At 39.9% G+C, this 22,610-nt stretch overlaps 1 protein-coding gene and 1 long non-coding RNA gene across 3 annotated transcripts in view; both read left to right on the top strand.

Annotated features, from left to right (window-relative positions):
• STAC (SH3 and cysteine rich domain) overlaps nt 1-22,610 on the top strand; it is a 335,966-nt gene that overhangs the window by 37,061 nt on the left and 276,295 nt on the right. The window lies entirely within an intron of this gene.
• On the top strand, nt 1,873-5,127 carry LOC142488682 (uncharacterized). The gene is made up of 3 exons (XR_012799578.1): nt 1,873-2,064; nt 3,120-3,175; nt 4,512-5,127. It is a non-coding gene; the product is annotated as an uncharacterized LOC142488682 (long non-coding RNA).

Below are 22,610 nucleotides of genomic sequence, written 5' to 3' on the forward strand. Positions count from 1 at the left end.
ATATCATCATATTGACTATACTATGTATTTCTAAACGATTAATAAACACAGTAAACTATAGTTAGTTAGGTTAATGAAATATACACAGAAACGTACTTCATAACATGATGGTGATGTCATATTCAGAACATCATGCATTGGAGGGGACCATAACATCTGGCCAGTAACATTATTTGCTACAGTCCCAAACCATTTTATCTACATACCCATGTAACAAGAGATTTTAAAAATAAATGGCTACTTGGTTGTAAGTGTCCTTTACATTGGGAGAAGGAGTGGCTCAGTGAGTAAAGACACACACTGGCACTGATAGTTTGAAGCAGGGGAGTCTGGTTCAATTCCCGGTGTGGGCTCCTTGTGACCTTGGCCAAGTCACTTTATCTCCCTGTGCCTCATGCGGCAAAAAAACATTTGTACGTTCCACGGGCCAGGGACCTCAGGCTGAAACATGTGTCTGTAAATCGCTGCGTACAACTAGCAGCCCTATACATGAACATGCTCATATTATTATTATTATTGTTACATAGTTTCGACAGTCATACGTTCCATTACATATTAGAATACACAAATGTGTTAGCAGAGTGGGAATGGTTGTTATATATAAAACACACCATGTCATAAAATGTTAGTAGTCATTAAAGAACACTCAATAAAAATTCATGAGGCACTCTTTTGCAACATCATTATGTTAATTAAGTGCTTATGCAATATAGGCATAAGGGTATCACATTTTTAATTGTTTGTTAATAAGCGCTGCAAGCAATATAAAATTAGTTCCATATGTAGTATAGTAGTCGGTGGCTCCTCCTCACAATCATCTCATATAAAGGTAGACTCTTCTGAAATCATACATTGATCCGATTGTATCTTCCCTGACATCTCTGAAATACAGCAAACACATGATGGTCAAAGATGGCACCTTACTAGATATGCATCCGTGACAACGCGTTACGCAGCTCTATATGATTGTGTAGATACACACGTCACTCACTTATATGTTAGAAGTAAAACTGTTCATCAGTATGTAATGTTTCTTTAAATTTGTAGCAGGCATAACTATGTATAAGAAGTGAACGTTGCCTGTATACTGAAAGATGTGCGCGCACATCTTTGTGTGCGCACGCACTTCACGCTTGGCTCCACTAACTGTTAGCGCATGCGCAAAACAAAGCGTACGTTGTGCGTTCAATACATGTTGAAAATACCAGTAAACATAACATCTTTATTTCAAATACAATGAAGACGAAACTACATTCGTTCTAAACGAGTACATCTGTATTCTTTTTAAACAGACGTGTTTGAACAGAAAGCACGGCCGATAACACAATGCGCAAATGCAATACGTGTGACGTCATGTTAAGCCAGCGTGAAACGCACGCTAACACTCCTCCCACTCAATTAACATTCGGCTAACGCCCAGGGTACGCCTACAAACACTGAGCCGCACGCATCACACACTGCAGTTACCGTTACTATAACAAAACATGACAGCCAATAGGCTTTGAGGCGCGCACGTCGCTTGGGGGCGGGACTTACATCACTAATCCTTTTTAAGGACGCCTTGGCCCATGACAAGGGTCCCACGTCATACGTGGTGGACCCGGTTTTCAATGTTGTAGATGTTGCATGATAACAAAACAGGTATGTGTTAGAGTAATGGTAAAATGTTGCTAATATGTTTAAAGGGATAGGAAAGTACGTATATTTATTCCGTCAGCAATGTGTACTACTCTTTCAGGTCCTACTATATTGTATTAGGAAACAATTTGTTTGTGATCGCTACATGTTATGCAGTCTGCAATGTTACGCTGTATCCACGCATTGAAAGTGAAAATGGTGGTTACAAAAAAAAAAAAAAATTAAACGCAGAGTCAACGCATAACGATTGTTATATTTACCATTCTTCTAGAATTAACTCTTCGCCTGGCTGCAACTGGTCGCTCCAGAAATGCAAGCCATTTTCATCCACGCTTAACCCAACCGCTGAATCCAGTATGGCACATATCTCCTCCAGGATGCGCTCATAGGAATCGCCACTGCTTTCTTCAAATAATTGGTCGGGAGGTAGGTTCATTTCTTCCGGTTCCCATTCCAATGCAATTTCAGCTGAAAGGCTTGGTACATAATCATAGTACTTTTGTTCTTGTACAATGTGGGTTTCAGGAATGGAGGCTGCAGATATTGCAGCACGTATCGATTCAAACGGATCAGTAGTAGCGGATACATTGCTATTGCCATTAGGAATAAATATGCCTTTCACGACAATATAAGTGCCGTCTTTCAGGATAAATTGTTTTTCCGGGGCAATCTTCCAGAAACCATAGGTGTGTTGTAGCTTATCCTGGTCACGTTCAAAAAAGTCATTACTTGATAAAGTGAATCTTATTGAGGAATTAAAATTCCGTGCATGCTTACGGTCTTGGTAATAAGGATATTTTGCTCGAATGAAATCATCGATTTGGCGTGTGCTTGCTTTCTGTCCGCGACTGTTCAAGATGGCTTCACAGATCATGTACTTATACCCTAAAAGGGGATTAATATTGTTAACGAATTCATCAGCCATGTCTGAGTAGCACAAAAGCTGTGTGCAGGTCTGTGTTATTTGCTCATCAAAATGAATGTGCTGAATGGCTAACAAACTCCTGTTTTTCCTTGTCAAGGTCAACAAAAGTAACTACTTTGACTCCTTATTTCAAACGCCAATTGGATTTGTTTGTCTAATTGGGTTAACAGTTGTGGTTCGTGATATGGGACTGTGGGAGAAACATTTCTCCTTCTTTTATCTCGTTTGTGAAAAACATCCCTAGACTGTGAATGCGTTCACATAGTGTTTTTTTGAAAACTAACAAAGACCAGTGTGTGAAAATATTTCTTAGCCAGGCATATCAGTAAAAACACACCTGCAAAAAGAAATGTTTTTTCCCCGCTTACATTTCTGTGTGTATGTGAAAGTCTGGTTAACTCCCTGTCTGCATGAGTTTAAATACGTGTGTATATATATATATATATATATATATATATATATATATATATATATATATATATATATATATAAATATATCTCTTATAAAAATATATATATATTTATATATAATATTTTATTTTTTTTTATATTGCAGGAGTACACACAACATTGATGGCATTAAGTATACCTTGTATGAAACCTATTTAAATGGTGAGAAACATGATTGAATTAAGTAATAAACATTTGTTTAAGCACAATACTGTTAGAGTCTCATACTTAGGATATTTCTCAAACATTAGGCCTGTATTATTAAAATAGTGTTTTCACAAGGAAGCATGAAGTGTATTAGTTTGTGTATACCAGTTTATATAGTACTATATATATATATATATATATATATATATATATATATATATATATATATATACATATATATATACACACATATACATATATATATACACACATATACATATATATATACACACATATACATATATATATACACACATATACATATATATATACACACATATACATATATATATACACACTCACACACTCACACTCACACTCACACTCAGTGTGTGTGTGTGTGTGTGTGTGTATATATATATTATTATACATTCTGAGATGTTATAGAAACGAACACACAACTGATTAAAGGACAAAATTACAATGGCCAAGCAAGGCAAAGGTAAGTAATAATTTACACATAATCCTGCTGTACACGTACAAGAAAGATGTTTGCACTTACTTAGGTGTTTTAATAATTGCATGTGACTAATATGCATATGCAATTCTTACATCAATTAACACACCCAAATGCAATGTTTTGCTGCAAAGTCAATGGCAGCTTCTCTAAACTTAGCAACTGGCTCCTGGTGGACCATTACTGAACAGACGATTACAACATAAATATTTATAACACAATTAATTATGAGTGTTAACATTTCCAAAACTTCACGTGTACAAGAACATAGTTGAAAGTTTGGAAACAACACAGTCTTCAGCATACATACAATAGTAATTAGATAATCTGAAGTCAACAAAACAAGGCCAAAGACATATTTTCTGAATTATAACATTTATTTTTTTTGTTCCTTTTGCGAGCGAGTAACAGGCCTGCTTGTTGTCTCTTGAATTTTCCTTTTTCTTTTGCCACCAACTTTAGGCACAACAGAGCCACTTTGAGTGGCCTCTGGCACTTCACGGGCAGGGCTTGTGGCCAGTGACTGTTCACCTACGGGGCTTGTGGCCAGTGACTCACCTACAGGGCTTGTGGCCAGTGACTCACCTACAGGGCTTTTGGGCAGTGATTCACCTACAGGGCTTTTGGGCAGCGATTCACCTACAGGGCTTTTGGGCAGCGATTCACCTACAGGGCTTTTGGGCAGCGACTCACCTACAGGGCTTTTGGGTAGTGACTGTTCACGGACAGGGCTTGTGCCCAGTGACACATGTGAGCAAGTTGGTAGACACTGCACAAGTGATGGTTGGTCTGTTTCATGTGTGTCTTGTTTTGTTTTTGTCGCCTCCTTTGTAGGTGTCTGCTGCTGAATTTGTACAGATGGCAGCGGTAGGATGTCATCAGGAACCTGCACAGCAATGTCTGCTACTTGACCGGTAACATTTGGGCCTGGTGAATGAATATCAGATGAATGTGGTGAAAACTGACCTGCATGAACAGATCCTGGCTGGGAGGTGTTGAATTGTGGTACATTAGTCATTCTCCAGTAATTAGCTTGTGTTTGCTGAACAACTAATGCTTCGAATGAGGTGTTGATTTTTTGCAACTGTTTAGGCACTTCAATGAAGACTCTGTGGAGATGTGCCAATTGTGATACTGTTTCTTCCTGCAGTCCAATCATCCTTTCCAGCACTGTCATCATGTCTGAATGGCGACGATTTTCTGCGTCCACTATTTTTCCCTCTGAAGCTACAATTGCATCGTATGTGGAAGTTGATGGACGATTTGGCGGTACAACAGTTTCTATTGGCACCTCTTCATGGTCACATGATTGTATTTCAGTCTCTTCTGTGGCGTCATCCTCATCATACTCATCATCCTCATCACCATGATGTTCTAAAAAGAAATGTACACATTATTAAATGGCATGTTAATGTATGCTGTGTTACTATGTAATTGTACTGTGTCCTAAGTAACACCTAACATGTTAGCATACGTTTTATAACCTCATTAAAAACTACCTTGACTTACGAATAATGTTTGGACTCAGTATGAAATATGAATGAATGAAAAGTTGCTCTAAACTCAGAAGTCCTACATGATAATTAACATCACTAACACAATACATGTTGCCTTACACTTAATTTTCACTGACACTAAGTAATCCTATTTAAAGAAGATGTGCAAAACAAATAATGCACATGACAACATAACATATAGAAGAGCACATATTATATGGCCAGCAAATGATACACTCACCTTCTAGTAGTGTTGAGCTGGCTGACCCAGGTGAAGACACTTGTTCCATCTCAGGTGACACATGTCCTCCAGGGGCAACTATATATAACAATAACATAAGTTTTACATTTACATGTGTAAATATTGAACAAACACTTATTGTATGTTCTGTATTTATGATTAACTAACAACATCAGTTCCTTAACCGAAAATGTGTGTGAAAGTGAACATAAATAGTTGTAATAACACTGTACATGCCTGTGTACTTAGAATTTTTGAGTTCCCTAACATACAACATACTATGTTTCTGCAGTAATGCGTGAGGATAAATAGATTAAATGAGTACATAAAAATCATATGTTGTGTAGTGATATCAGTATCATAATGTACATAACTATCATGAGATGACCATTCACAATGGTTATCATGAAGGTGGTCATATTGCAAAAAGTGTTGTTTTTGGTAGAGGATATGTGTGGTACATTAATCGAAGATGTGGCACACCTGAATGTGGCTGTGACTCAACAAGACAACACATGCAGTGTGTGATAATGTGTCTTTCATAGTAGTTCAACTATAGATATGAGTGAACTAATGTGTGACGTACGCTTTGATAAGTAATGAGTTGTTGGGGCATTTAGTAGCTAGAGTTAAGCTTTCAAATGAGTGTGATTAACTTCAGTTGTGCTATTCAGGTTGTAAGAAAGGTATTCCCTTCCCCAAAAAGCCTAATCAGCCACACCTTTCAATGACTTGAAACAGGTGCAAATGGTGTGAACTAAGTTGACCGTGAAATGAGGCTGTAATTAGTGTGTGTGCTGAACCCCACCCCCTCTGTTGAAGTGTATGCTGTGATGAGATATTAATTGCAGCTGCTTTAACACAATGGTAGATGAGCTAAGTAGTCATCTGCAGTGTTTAAGTTATGAAAACAATGACATAACATATGATACGTGTGCCTCATTATGCTGTCTGTATATGACATAAAGCAAAAATGGACCTTTTCATAAGCAACTATAGATGTGTTAGTGCCAGTGATGTTTGTAGGCCGTTACATGCAATTTCTTTGATGCATGCTTAAAATAGGCAGTAATGTCATGTTTGTCGGAGTAAAATCAATAAAATACACAATAATATGATACATATTTCTGTTCTGTACCTGTAGCTACTAATAATTTCTGATTAACATGTGTTACACATGTGTACTACCCTGTTGTTCCCCATCTTCGCCCACCATCAATTGCTTCCACTGCAGCTATGCATTTTGGGAATTCACATGTAAATGAGCACGCAATGGCACGTGCTATATTAGTTACTGCTTTTAGTAGGACTACTACATATATGTCTATTTTGAGATAAATATATACAGAATCAGACATATACATATATAGATGCAGGTATGCTTATATTGTGAAGACAGTATAAAAAGCAGTGTAAATATGCAAAATAACTGTAAGCAACGACACGCCTAGTACAGTAATATTTATCACCTGCTGGAAATTGTGACGGATAAATTCCAATGTCACGGTCACCAGCCAAGCCTTCCACGACGACGGTAAGTAATTTTGGCCGAAGCAGCTCCTCCAATGGAGTCAATATGAGACGTTGTGGTGTGGGCCCACCTCCAGTGCCAGTAGCATGCACGCGTTGGTCTTGTATTTTCTTTTTCAATTTGGACCTAATATCATCAAATCTTTTCCGACAATGATACTTGTCCCTGACACTATTCCCACAGGCATTGACACCAATGACTATTGTGTCCCACATTTCTTTTTTGCTTGCTGCACTTGTCCGCCCTTGAAAAACATATAAAAGATATGAGGTAAATTAATAATAATATAAGCACCAGTTTCCTACACTGCTAGCTGTTCCAAGAGATAGCAAACATGCTGTTTTATGTGTAATATGTGCAGCACATGAGCATTCACTACTAAACCTATACATGTAAGCAAGGTTGCATTCATATTGTATGCAGTTCTGGCAAATTGACCGCCTGTGTTTATTTGTCCTTGTAAGGCATGATAAAAAGCTGTGTTTCCACACTAATGAACATAGAAAGATATTGTGTACCCATATTTGCATATGAACAAAACTCAGATGACCTAGGATCACATGTATTTGAATAATAAATGTAAAGTTACACTTACCTACTAAATGTCCATAGAGACTGTCATAGTACTCCAGAATGCCAGTGACAAGAGCCCTATTTTCCTGGTCATTGAAGCGAGGATTACGTGGCTTCTCCACACGTTTTTTCCGAGCAGGTTTAGGGTCAGAGCTTGGCTGGTGCTGACTGGACTCTCCTTCTTCCAATGGAAGAGCCTCCAAAAGCTGGCCACCAGCAAGCACGCCACCACCAGACACCCCATCAGCAACTGCGCCACCAGCAGCACTCCCAGCACCAGCACTCCCACTCCTAGCACCAGCACTCCCACTCCTAGCACCAGCACTCCCACTCCTAGCACCAGCACTCACACTCCTAGCACCAGCACTCACACTCCTAGCACCAGCACTCCCAGCACCAGCACTCCCACTCACAGCAACAGCACTCCCACTCCCAACAACAGCACTCCCACTCCCAACAACAGCACTCCCACTCCCAGCAACACCACTCGCAGCACCAGCACTCCCACTCCCAACAACAGCACTCCCACTCCCAGAAACACCACTCGCAGCACCAGCACTCCCACTCCCAACAACAGCACTCCCACTCCCAGCAACACCACTCGGTGCACCAGCAACATCACTCCCCTGAACAGAACGTTCACTCCGACGCGTACTCGCACGAGTAGCACTCCCACTCCCACCAGCATCACTCTTCCCACGCTTTGCGGGCATACTTCCAGCACTCACAAAAAACAGACAAGAAATGTACAGGCAATCACACGACCCACTTCCACATATAAAACAAGACAAAGATGTAAACAAAACAACAAAGGACAAAGCTCACCCAATACACAACAAGTCTCTCAGTCAATATGCAAATCTTCAATCGTCCAGCTCTGTGCGTCTCTCTCTCTCTCTCACTCCCAACAACACAGAGAATGATTAGCAGTACACGTTGCCTTTAAATATGGCGCGCAATCAAAAACATGCTTGTTTCGCCTGATTCAGCAAGATTTGTGATTGTGCAACCTAACAGCACCCCGCCACGCACGCCGATACACCTGTGTGTGATCGGCTCATCATCGTGAGAGTGGGCGGATTTGTTTTCTGGTTGATTTTGAATGTATTCGGCACTTACTGCATACGGAGAGGGAAAAACGCCAATAACATGACTAATCGATAAGCTTGCCGATTTCACATAATCGTCGCTTACTGCATGAGGCCCACAGTGTTGTAACTTCTTCAGTACCAAGGTCAATTCACAAAGGACCACTGTAGTATTTTTTAAACACCTGCAAGTCGACACATTACTGAAGCACATGTAGTGTGTACATTAGAATTCATTACAATTCATGGATATCTGCCACCTGGCGGATACGCGAAGAATTGCAACCAATTAAATCCGAACCCTTCTCATTAAACAGATCAAGCGCGGATGACGCCGGCATGAATGCGACATGAATACGGCATGAATACGGTATGAATGTTGCACGAACGCGGCGAAGCATTCGGAAAAAATCACCGGAAAATATCCGAGAAGTGTTAAAATAAAAGCGGCCGCGGCTGTAGTAAAATGTACTCTTTCTTGGTTTCTTATTCATATTGGCAATACTGTATGTTTAGTTACTAATTTACTGAAAAGTACACTTAGACATATGGTATTAAAATATCAGGGTCAGTGTTCTCCAAGTTCAGCCCTTGAGAGCAACCAACAGACCAGGTTTCTAAGTCAGCACACATTTACGCAAGTTGTCTTAGTGATAAATAAAGCTAGGTTAATTAAGTGTTAAATAGAGAAGTTGGGAAAACTGCCCGTTAAATGCTCTCAAGAACTGAACTTGGGGGGCCTTGCTGTAGTTAAAAGTTCACCTCTAAAACATAAGTGATTTACTGTTCACAAGTATGGAAAGTACCATATCACTGACATATAAGTTAAAGCTAGTAATGATGTGAAATCATTAATTTATAGTGTATTCCTAAAGAAAACATGGGGAATTGCTGATTCCCTGGCATTTACCAATGTGTCCCTTAGAGTTACAGTAGGCCTTCAGGGATAAGTTGATAAAGATAGAAAATGTGTAATACTATAAATTAGAAAACAAGTGTTAACTGACGTTTAACTTCGTGGGACAAAACTATTTTTTTTAGAGAAGTAGAGTTCACGAGGATGTAGTGCTCAGACACCTTGATAAACCGCTTTGTGTGTGAAATGCATAGGTGCAGTTTTTACCTTTTTGTGATCTCATGTGATCTAATAAATATATATTTTTAATGGAGTCCCCTCTTGATCCCCTGCTCTTTTTGTACGATGGTTGTGCTCCACATTTCCACTCTTCTCTTCAAAACAAATTTTAAGCAACTTATCAATGTAATGGGCTTCTCTAGAAAGATTCTATCACTCTTTGTTTTACTTATTTCTATCTTGTAAAAAATTATGTAATATTATGGGTATGGGATTTTTGGGAACACTGGATTTAAGCATATCAGGTACTTACTGTATGATGATCTGTTTCAGTAATTAATGCCTCATAATTACTTTTCAAACAATCTTGATATATACATACATATAAATACTATTAACTACAGTACAGAAAAATATCAAAGTAATACCAACAAAGAAGAAATGCATTATCTATCTTTGTGGGGTGCCTGCAGCCAAACTTGGATCACCTCGCCAGTTCAAAAATAGTATAGATCAAACAAAAGTTATCAGCACTTACCAAGTATTCAACAGAAATTGTTTAATCCATCCAATATAGCCAGAAAATAAAACAGCGGGATGTTTCGAGCCTATAAGGCAAAGAGCCATGTAGGCTCAAAACATTGCACTGCTTTATTTTTTGGTATATTGGATGGATTTAAATATTTGTGTTCGATATATATCCACTGTATATAAATTAATAAGAGCATTCTTAGAATATATTTGTTTTTTAAATCTAACACCAGCATTATAGCAGAAGTTTATAAGTTGTACAGAATCCAGATGTAGCACACGTTATTGCTCCCACTGGCGTGTTGCAGTAAGTTAGAGGATGCATTACCCCTGCCACCTTTTAATGCATGGTCAATTCTGCAGAACGGGGGATGCTTGCGCTAGTGCGTTTGTTTGTCCCACTGCACCAGCGGGAGTAATAATGTTGGCTGCAACTGTTCCTCTGCAGCGATCCTATCGCTCAGTAGCATCACAAATCAGAGGGAAAGTAGGTCAGGGGAAATTAAAATGTAAGCGAGAGAAGGTGGAAACAGGAGGTAGACAAATGTTTTAGACTTGGAGATCGTGAGGGGTTAGAAGCAGGGAAAAGGGAAATTATAGCAATGGAAAGAAAAAAGAAAAAGCTTTTTTTTTTACTTCAGTGTTAGACTTCCTAACATGGCAATGCTTCTGAGTTCTATATTTAATTGTATCTTTTAGTATATATTTAAGTCCTAAAATTCTATACTTTTGGTGTATGGTATCATTTAGGTTTTCTATCCTGTGGTGTGACGTAGAAAGTAAATCCAGTTAACTCAAAAATATTTTTCTAATAACTGGAAGTTATTTGTCAAGATCATCACAATCTCTCATTTACTGTAGGTAAATTGCTAGTCTTTATAAATATGGCCCCTGTTGAGAATTACATTTGATAAATATTTGGTAGTGTACTCACAAATAAAGTGTGGTGAATTGCTCAATGTTTATTGTCTTACCATTTTACCCCATACATTGTTAATCAGGGATACATCAGATAATATATTAAATATATGTGTTAAATTGTTAGGAGCAGATAGTGAATGTGTTAATTTTATTTGCAATTCCAATATACATTGCTGCATGAAACTGCACATGATGGTGGTTATTCATTAAACTGTGAATGTGCCCTTTGGTCACTAACACCTGGGAGGGGGTTACATAGTTACATAATAGATGAGGTTGAAAAATTACGTTCGTTAATCAAGTTCAACCTATGCTAAATTTAGATGACAGATACTTTATCTTTTATTTTTATTTACAGTATATTGATACAGAAGAAGGGAAACAAAAAAACCCCCAGTGAAATAGAATCTAATATAAGGGGGGAAATAAATTCCTTCCTGGCTCCAAATATTGGCAATCAGATTACTCCCTGGATCAACATCCTTCCAATGTTTACTTATTTGGTATATCCCTATATACCTTTCCTTTCTAAAAAAAAAGATGTCCAACCATTTTTTGAAGATATCTATTGTATGTGCCATCACAGTCTCCCTGGGTAATGAATTCCACATTTTAACTGCTCTTACTATAAAGATCCCTTTCCTTTGTTGCTGGTGAAATCTCCTTTCCTCCAACTTTATGGGATGACCCTGTGTCATATGTACTGCCCTTAGGATGAATAGTTGTATTGTCCCCGAATATATTTGTATATAGTTATGATAGCCCCACTTAGAACCTCTTTTCTAATGTAAACAAATCTAATTTAGATAGCCTCTCCTTATAACTCAGATTATCCATCCCCTTTATTAATTTGGTGGTTCTTCTCTGCACTCTAATTCCATAATGTCTTTTCTAAGGAGTTGTTCCCTAATGTTTTATGAAGGGGCATAATTATGTTTACTTCCCTTCCATCCATTGCCTGTTTAATGCCTTTGCAGCTACTGCATGACTTTGGGCACTATTACTAAGCCTGCTGTCTACAAGCACTCCTAAATCCTTCTCCATCAAGGATTACCCCAATTCATCCCCATTTAATTTGTAAGTCGCCTGTTTATTCTTGCTTCCCAAATGCATAACCTTACATTTATCGGTATTAAACCTCATTTGCCATGTACCTGCCCAAGTTTCCAGTTTATCCAAGTCCTTCTGGAGAGAAATGTCATCCTGCTCTGATACTACTACCTTATACAATTTAGTGTCATCAGCAATGATGGAGACTTTACTCACTATGCCAACCTCAAAATAATTAATAAACAAGTTAAAATACCGGGGTCCCAGTACCGACCCTTGAGGTACTCCACTCCAACTTTAGCCTAACTGGAAAAAGTTCAATTTATGACAACTGTCTGTTGTCTATCCTTCAACCAGTTTTCAATCCAGGTGCAAAATCTAAGTAGACCACATCAACTGCATTACCCTGGTCTAAATTCCTACTTACCTCCTCATAGAAACTTATAAGGTTCGTTTTTATTACAGGCTAGCCTGCAACAAAATGTTTAGAGCCCATGACCTACTGTATCTCAGCCCGTCAATGTTGCTGCTTCCTTGGCGGCAGAATCAACTGAAAAAATCTCAATAGAAATGATTCCCACTCATTTTAAAACCACTAAATGTGTAACAGCACATTTACGGTTCAGCCATCAAAATCCCCAGCTGTGACAAAAAATAAATAAATTGTATTTAACATGAATAAAATAAATATAAATTTAAATCTCAGATTAAATGTACATACAGTATTACACAAACAAAAACACATATGTAACACAGCGTTTGAAATGAGAAATATATATATAAATCTGTGTATAATTTATGGGAAATTATATAGATACAATTGAATGATGGGACTGTAGGTACTATCCCCGACAACTATACAATAGTTTGGCACATCTTATATCAAGACAGTAAGTGGGTCATGTAGTCACATTACTCTGCTATGGAAATGCTGCATTGTAAATGTGACTTTGCAGGAAGGCCTTGAAGCTGGAGGAGAGAGGGATCTTGGTGGAGGAAAAAAGTGTACTACTGCAGGTAGGGGGCAGTGTGATAGAAACATTTCCAGTGAGAAAGAGCAGTAAAAACACATGGGAATCAGAAACGACAGGCTTGAGAAGAGCAAAGGAGGTGAGCACGTACACTGGGATTTACTATTGGTTATTGCAGAGTTTTGCAATCCAGTTTTTGTTTACTACAATGGCCATAGATCAGGGTGAGATATCCTGCATCAGTGCTTAGTAAATCTCCCCCATAATGAGGATTTTGAACAATATAAGAAGGGGCTGAGAAGTGAAGAACTTTAGAGGAGAATTTTCAGCTGAAAAACCATGATATCAAAGTGCACCTGATCCAAAAATATCAGATTTATCAAATTACATTGTTTTAATAGGAATATTTTCTTTAATAAATCTTTTTTTCTCTCTCACAGTTATGTTAACAGAAAGGCACAAATACAGTAGGGAGGAGTTATATTGCTAGCTGGCTATTAATATAATGCAAAGCACAAACAAAGGGATCATCCCTTAAGGTTGCAGGAAAGGATATTTCACCATCAAAAAAGGAAAGGGTTCTTTACAGTAAGGGCAGTTAAAATTTTGAATTCGTTACCCATGGAGACTGGGATGGCAAATACAATAGATATGTTCTAAAAAAAGGTTGGACATTTTTTTTAGAAATTAAAGGTATTCAGGGATATACAAAATGTGTTGCACACTTTCCCCCGCCCCCTTGGAGGATGTGTGGCTACGGTGTGGGTGGTGCAATACCTGTGGCTCATAGGACGTCTGTGCCTCCGCTGCAGGGAGCCTAAGGTGTAGGGTGTAGGGTGGAGCCTAAGGTGTTCTTCAGTGCCCCACCTGTAATTGATTCTGCTGTGTGGAATTACCCGGTATAGGACCGATTTATATAGCTTATACAATAACCACACACACTGGGTGAAACATAAAGTAACAACTTTACTACAGAATGATAGTATTACTACTGGTTACAGCCTACCCACCAGGCCTCACACGGCCGTAACCACCCACCAAGTGTCCCACACACTTGTTCACAGTCCCCACAGTACCTGACGGGGCCCTCATGCACCCAACTACTCTAGTTTCTACAAGGATATAACCCCACACCCTTATATGTGGTCAGCGCTGCCACTATAGTGTATGTTGGTGCACTTGGTGTGGGGTACCTGCCCGGGTGCGGACTCTGCGTTCTGCAATGGGGTACATGGACACAATGATGATCCGCGGCTCCAGTGCTTCCTCGTGGGGTGGTCCCCATGTGGGATGTCCACCTCAATGACAGTCTCTTCCGTGGGATGGTCTGGTCCCACCCCACCAAGGGTCAGGATGCTGCTGTGTCCTGGCTGTGTTCCTCACTACAAGCTACAGGGGCAGTATCCCTATCTATGGGCCTGTCCCTGTAGCAGCCACAAACTTGGGGGGGGGGGGAGTTGGGCCTAGCTGGGGCCAATCAGGAGTCTCTGGCTTAGTGCAGATGCCACAGGCACCTGCACACTCACACCCTACCCCTTCAGTGTCCAGCTTCCAACTCCTAACTGCCCTAACTGTCCTAACTGTCAGCTCAACTAACGTTCCAATCTCCCCTCAGAAGATTCTAGCAGCACTATTGGTTGCCTGGCAACATGTGGTCTTCAGCCTGAAGGTAAGAGGGAGACATGGCTACATACAGTAAGTAAACAGGGGAAGGATGTTGATCCAGGGAGAAATCTGATTGCCATTATTTGAAGTCAGGAATTAATTTATTTTTCCCCTTTTGAGATATCATTGGATGATATTTCACTGGGGTTTTTGTTTCCCTTTCTCTGGATCAATGTACAGTAAATACAAATATAAGGTAAAGTATCTGTCGTCTACATTTACTGTAGCATAGATTGAACTTGGTGAACATATGTCTTTTTTCAACCTCATTTACTACAGTATGTAACTATGTAACCTATTGTATTATTATTGCCAATGTCTGCCATCAACAAAGGCAGATACAAATGTTCAATTTTTTATATAATGATGCAGCATATCCAAAAGTGAACATTTATTTGGAAATATCTGCTAACAAAAAAAGGAGAAGGACAGTGTGAGAGTGAGAACAAATAGCCATGAAATGTCATTGTAAAAGGGATTCATTTTGGTACATAACAAATTGGTCTAATTGGAGGAAGGACATGAAAAGTGAGGTTTAAGATTTACTTGACTCTCCCATATGTGTCTGATTTTTCCAAAAGGTTTTATTCTCAGTACATGTGTTATACAGATTGCAGTACCCTTGTCTGACATTTTTTGCACTAACACAAATAATTAACAAAGTCCTGATTCATGAAATGAGGATTGACAAATTACATATTTTCTATGTGCTATTTTGTTGTGGATGCCCTGGTCTCAGTTTTGATGAGCTTTAAATATAAAAATGGATAGGATTATATCTGGGTTTAGTTGTATAAGAAAATCTCCAATTATAAGATTTTTTTTTTTTTTTATATATATAAGGTGTCATCATTTCAACGAATTACTGACATTTTATACAATTGTTGCATCAAAGGGAAAAAACAGGGATAATTTACCATATAATGTACTAGCATAGAAAACATTTAAGTAAAGGACCTGCTCCCTTCACCACTGCTCCACTGTTTTTTAGTAAAAGAAAAACTTCTCTCCCTGGGGTTTATTTATTGTAGTCACCCGTTGGCAAACATTGGGTAATATATTGCAACATATTTAATAGGGAAACACATCCCCTTTGGAACCAATTGGATTTTCATCTTTATTTACTAGTTTTGCCCTGGTTCTGCAGCCAGGAAACTTTGATCAATGACCTCCTGTGGTTACTAGATTTATTTATCAATGTATACAATAAGACATAAAGAAGTCTAGAGCAACATCCAATGTGACAAAAATACTCAGTGAAATACCTATATATCTCTTGAAAAAGGGTCATTTAGTTAACCCTTTGGCCAAAGCGTATAAGCCTGCGAGCCACTTCAAGGCATGACCAATTTGCGGGTCCTAACACTAACTGATTAAAATTCTTATTTATCTCAATAATTAGAGGAAGAATGGTCCTAGCATTGAACCTGTCACAACAAGCTGCATGAAAAGAAAACCTGCTTACTTGGAATGTGGGGAGGGGTGATCTTAAACCCTGTGAGGGAGGATCCATTACCTCCAAAATAGCTGAGACGAGCTGGCCAAAGTTACCAAACACACAGATACCCAGCAAGCTCTCAGAAACCCCCCAAAATGACCACAAAATATATGTATATAAGTGTCAAAGGAGTGCTACTGGGTGTGGGCCAAAGGGTTAACTAAATTAACCTTTTTCAAGAGATATATAGGTATTTCACTGTGTATTTTTGTCACATTGGATGTTGCTCTGGATTTCTTTGTTTCTTGTTGTATACATTTAGCCATGCCCAGTAGCACTCCTTTTGACACTTATATACACACACACACACACACACACATATATATATATATATATATATATATATATATATATATATATATATATATATATATATATATATATATATATATACAGTGGTTGACAAATCACCAAAAAATCTACTCGCCACACAAAAAAATCTACTCGCCACCTAGTACCAAACGTGTGCTGCTTGGGCCAATATTTACTCGCCCGGGGGTTAAATCCACTCGCCCGGGGCGAGCAAATGTATAGGTTTGTCGAACACTGTATATATATATATATAGAAAAAAGGAAAGAGAAAGAAACAGGCGCACACCTAGTGCATAACCACAATAAAAATGTATTAAAGGAACATAAAATCTAACAAATGCCCACTCACAAAGGTACTGCAAATATAAGCGTGTATGAGATAGGCTCTCATGTGCCAAACAGCTCGATCACCAGCGTCCGGCTGCAGTCAATGGCGTCATCACGTGAGTCTCCTCCGTGGAACCGGAACCGGAAATGGGGTCCTTCGCCTTTGGTGTTCAATAGGACAGGTCCCTCCAGGAAACGAAAGCCTCCAATGTCACTAGTATGGTAGGTTATTGGCCGTGAGAGCCGCACACGAGAGCCAAAGTTCTATGAGCAAGTAGCAGCAGTGTTCGTGGGCAAATGGCGGCCGGAATCTAGCCACGCCCTATGCGTTTCGTCATCAAATGACGACTTCTTCATCCCCTGAAGAAGTCGTCATTTGATGACGAAACGCGTAGGGCGTGGCTAGATTCCGGCCGCCATTTGCCCACGAACACTGCTACTACTTGATCATAGAACTTTGGCTCTCGTGTGCGGCTCTCACGGCCAATAACCTACCATACTAGTGACATTGGAGGCTTTCGTTTCCTGGAGGGACCTGTCCTATTGAACACCAAAGGCGAAGGACCCCATTTCCGGTTCCGGTTCCACGGAGGAGACTCACGTGATGACGCCATTGACTGCAGCCGGACGCTGGTGATCGAGCTGTTTGGCACATGAGAGCCTATCTCATACACGCTTATATTTGCTGTACCTTTGTGAGTGGGCATTTATTAGATTTTATGTTCCTTTAATACATTTTTATTGTGGTAATGCACTAGGTGTGCGCCTGTTTCTTTCTCTTTCCTTTTTTCTAGATATATTAGGTACTGGTGATCCCTTTGAAACGGGCTGCAGGAAACTGAAGACATTGCCATTGGAACAGGACTTTATGTATTGAAGGTTTTTTATCTTTATTCATTTTTGGCAATTTTTTCTATTTTTTACATATTAAATATATTTTTTAAATTTTTTTCTATATTTTTTAGGGTTCAATTGTCAAGAGATCGCATTTATATTGTATTATTTTAAGGTTTTATCATAGTGTACTAGCCTAACTTTAGCCGCCCCGCTAAGCACATCCATTAATAGCTACTGGTTTTCTAAATATAATCTATTTATATATATAAATTGGGTTATTTAGCGGCGCTACTTCAATTTTTTGCTTGTTTTTATATATATATATATATATATATATATATATACATATATATATATATATATATATAGTGGTAATTTTGCCACGACAAGGCATAACCGTATGCAGGTACCTACACTAAATATATGTAATAGTTATCTCATGGACTGGTGAAAAAATGTGTGAAAGCCCTGATGGGGTTGAATAAATATATGAAAAATACCCCCAATACATATAAAAATACTTACCTTGGGTCAGACAAGCCCGGTGTCTGCGGGGGGTCCAATGGCTGGGGGGGCCCGGCCAGTGCTGCAGATTCCCCCGACTTCTGGCCAGGACGTGTGGCGGTCACGACTGGTCCCCGCTCTGAGCTGCCTATAAGCCTCTTCCATTCTCTGACCCATGCCGCCAATCTTCCACTGCGGGCGCGCAACAGGCTCTCTGACATCAGAGCGCCGGAAGTAAGCTTGACCCAGCTTCCGGTGCACCGTGCGCTGATGACAGAGAGCCCCGTTGCGAGCTGGCAGTGGAAGCTCAGCGCCATGGGGCAGAGAAAGGAAGAGGCTTACAGGCAGCTGAGAGTCGGGGCCCAGCCGTGACCGGCAGCAGGGCCTAGCCAGAGGTCGGGGGAAATGTGGAGAGCTGGATGGCTGGGCCTCCTTAGCCAACGGGCCCGGGACACCAACCCCGACAGACCCCTCCTGTTGGCGGCCCTGCATAGAGTACAAATTTATGTCACATCTCATGAACAGTCCAAGTGTGAGTAGCAAGCCTTGTGTAGACTACTGTACAATTAAATGTTAAGTGTTACAGTACAGGCATACCCCGTTTTACATACACCCACTTTACGTACACTTGCAAGTACGTACATTTTTTTTTAGTTACACCATACCCCTATGTACGTACACGTGCTTCGCGAGTACGGACACCAGGGGGCGGCGTGCGTGCGTGCGCACCTCCAATACAGCAACCTCCTTCATTGTGGTCCCTTACTGAGTGGGAGTGCAGTTAAAGGGTAATGGGGAACGGGGCCAGATGGCAGGGGGAAGGGGGAGATCGGGTGCGCCATCAATCAGCTGCTATAGCAGTGATTCCGCCCGCACTGCAGCTCCTGGCTTTTCTCCCTCCGTTCTCCTCCTCCCTCCTCCCTCCTCCCTCCTCAGATCTCGCTCTAGCCTGCTGCTGCTGCAGCAGAACGGAACTTTGCATGTGAGTTACAGGCTACGGGGGAGGAGGAGGTCCTCTTCTACTGCATTCTGTGCTAATGTGTGTGTGTGTGTCTGAGTGTGTGTGTGTGTGTCTGTCTGAGTGTGTGTGTGTGTGTGTGTGTGTGTCTGTCTGAGTGTGTGTGTGTGTGTGTGTGTGTGTGTGTGTGTGTGTGTGTGTGTGTCTGTCTGTGTGTGTGTCTGTATGTCTGTCTGAGTGTGTGTCTGTCTGTCTGAGTGTGTGTGTCTGTCTGTCTGTCTGAGTGTGTGTGTCTGTCTGAGTGTGTGTGTCTGTCTGAGTGTGTGTGTGTGTGTCTGAGTGTGTGTGTCTGTCTGAGTGTGTCTGTCTGAGTGTGTCTGTCTGAGTGTGTCTGCGTGTGTGTCTGCGTGTGTGTCTGCGTGTGTGTCTGCGTGTGTCTGCGTGTGCGTGACTGAGTGCGTCTGCGTGACTGAGTGCGTGTGCGTGACTAAGTGCGTGTGCGTGCGTGATTGTGTGACTGAGGTAGTGCGTGCGTGATTGTGTGACTGAGGGAGTGCGTGAGAGATTGTGTGACTGAGGGAGTGCGTGAGAGATTGTGTGACTGAGGGAGTGCGTGAGAGATTGTGTGACTGAGGGAGTGCGTGCTTGTAAGCCAAGCTGATCAAGGACCTGAGTAAGGCCGTGCGTATAGTGCCGGCGATGCCGCCCAAAAACAAACACATTGCCGCCGCGTGCGCTTATAGTAAGCGCGAGAGCGGCAATGCGATGGAGCGGACTTTGGAAGCCGGGAATATTTGATTTTCAAGGGCTGTCACCTCATGTGACAGCCCCTGAACAAATCAAATGTCCGGGAGTCTGCGATGCCGCCGCAAAGCGAAATATAACTTTCGCTAGCGGGGATGGGTGATGTCGCCGGTCGCGGGCACTATACGCACGGCCTAAGCAAGCACAGCATTGTAAAACACTGTACAGTACTGTCAGTATTGTACTGTACTGTTTTCACCAAAGTCACAAAAAATAAGTCCCAAAAATATATCAGTCAGTCAAATAAATGCACCTCAACTTCATGCCCTTTCAGTAAAAATACTGTACAGTAGAAGATATGCCCTCTCCTTCATCCTTCCTACATATTTTTAAAATAATTTTCCATTCATCCATGTTGTATCTGTCAGCACATAAGAAAAATCAGCTGACATTAAAGATTTTATTTCAATAAAGCCTACTGTATTTATTTTGGTTACAAATGCGTTATTACATCAGTTATGCACATATATGATGTTTGCAGTACAGTACATGCATTGTAAAGTGGGAAAAAGGTAGTGCTTCACTTTAAGTACATTTTCACTTTACATACATGCTCCGGTCCCATTGCGTATGTTAAAGCGGGGTATGCCTGTAGTACATAATGTACATACAGTAGTACATAATTGCTACAAAAATAGTAAAGAAAAACAAAGAAAAGCATAAGCAACTACATGGAATTCAAATACGTATATAATTATTATTTGGTAGCATAACAATGTAGCACCTCCTGCCTCTGAATGTTTAATCCAACAGGGATTTAAATTTTAAAAAATGTTTTAAAGGAAGACACTTGTAGTGATTGTTTCATGACCAGTCATGACCCAGCATGACCTCCCATCACAAAAAAAAAACCATTGACACAATCTATTTGTTGACAACAAGGCCACTGCTTCATTAATTAAATACATAACAGTATGTGAAGGATTCTGCCAGGCTAGCAGTAACAAAATATCTAGAGCCCATGACCTATCCACAGCTCGTCAATGTCGCTGCTTCCTTGACAGCAGAAACAACTGAAAAAATCTCAAGAGAAATTATTCCCACTCATTTTAAAACCACAAAATGTATATCAACACATTTAAGGTTCAGCCACCAGCTATGACAAAAAATAAATAAATTTGTATTTAACAAGAATAAAATAACTACAAATTTAAATCTCAGATTAAATGTACATATTACACAAACAAAAACACATATGTAACAGGGTGTTTGAAATTAGAAATGTAAATATAAATCTGTGTATAATTTATGTGAAATGATATGGATACAATTGAATGATGGGACTGTAGGTACTATCCCTGACAACGAAAAAATATTGCAGCAGACCAAAAAAACAATCCCTTGGTCCCAAAACAAAAGAAAAACAATCCAAGAGAGTCTGCAAAATGTCAAAGTTGCTCCCAAGGTCAGAATAAAATAGTATGGGAAAAGAAGACAAAAAAAAAAGAAAGAGAAAACAAATTGGTGCAGTGTCGTATGTCAAAAATTGAAAGCAAAAATAACGGGGATTCTACAATTCACACGTGAGTGCCTAAAAATAGACACATAAAATATATCTTTCTCCAAGATACCACATCTCTCACCTTGGAGAAAGATGCCTTTATGTGCCTATCTTAGGCACTCACATGTGTTAATTTAAGTATCACCATTATTTTTTCTTCCAATTTTTGACATACTGCACCAATTTGTTCTCTTTTTTTTTTTTGTCTCCATTTTTTTCTCACCTTTGTGGCAACTTTGAAATAGCGCAGACTGTCTTGGATTTATATTACTCAAACAGTTTAATACTACATACTGTACATGTAAGTCTCTACTGGAGGGAGGGGCAACCAAAGAGTGACCAACTGAAATATGTGCACTCACTCGCCTGCTATCCCGACCACGCTGTGAGCCAGGTAATTTTGACACTTTTTATACCAAGGTGGGCGCCAGAGTCGTCACAATAATGTATACCAAATGAGTGTAAAAAGACCAATATTGACTAGTTTTGCGAAGTTGCACAAAAGTTTGGCACATCTTTCATCAAGAGGGTAAATGGGTCATGTAGTCACATTACTCTGCTATGGAAATGCTGCATTGTAAAGGTGACTTTGCAGGAAGGCTTTGAAGCTGGAGGAGAGAGGGATCTTGGTGGAGGGAAAAAGTGTACTACTGCAGGTAGGGGGCAGTGTGATAGAAACATTTCTGGTGGGACAGAGCAGTAAAAACACACGGGAATCCGAGAAGACAGCCTTGAGAAGAGCAAAGCAGGCGAGCAAGTACACACACTGGGATTTACTATTGGTTAAGTTTTGCAATCCGATGTTTACTACAATGGCCATAGATCAGGGTGAGATACTCTGCATCAATGATTAGTGAATCTCCCCCATAATGAGGAATTTGAACAATATAAGAAGGGGCTGAGAAGTGAAGAACTTTAGAGGAGAATTTTCAGCTGAAAAGCCATGGTAAACAGACTCGTGTATCAAAGTGCACCTGATCCAAAAATAGCAGAATATCAAATGACATTGTTTTAAAAGTAACATTTTATTTAATAAATCTTTTTGTTTCT

The sequence above is a fragment of the Ascaphus truei genome, chromosome 2 (assembly GCF_040206685.1).
Source record: "Ascaphus truei isolate aAscTru1 chromosome 2, aAscTru1.hap1, whole genome shotgun sequence".
In the NCBI taxonomy this organism is placed as follows: Eukaryota; Metazoa; Chordata; class Amphibia; order Anura; family Ascaphidae; genus Ascaphus; species Ascaphus truei.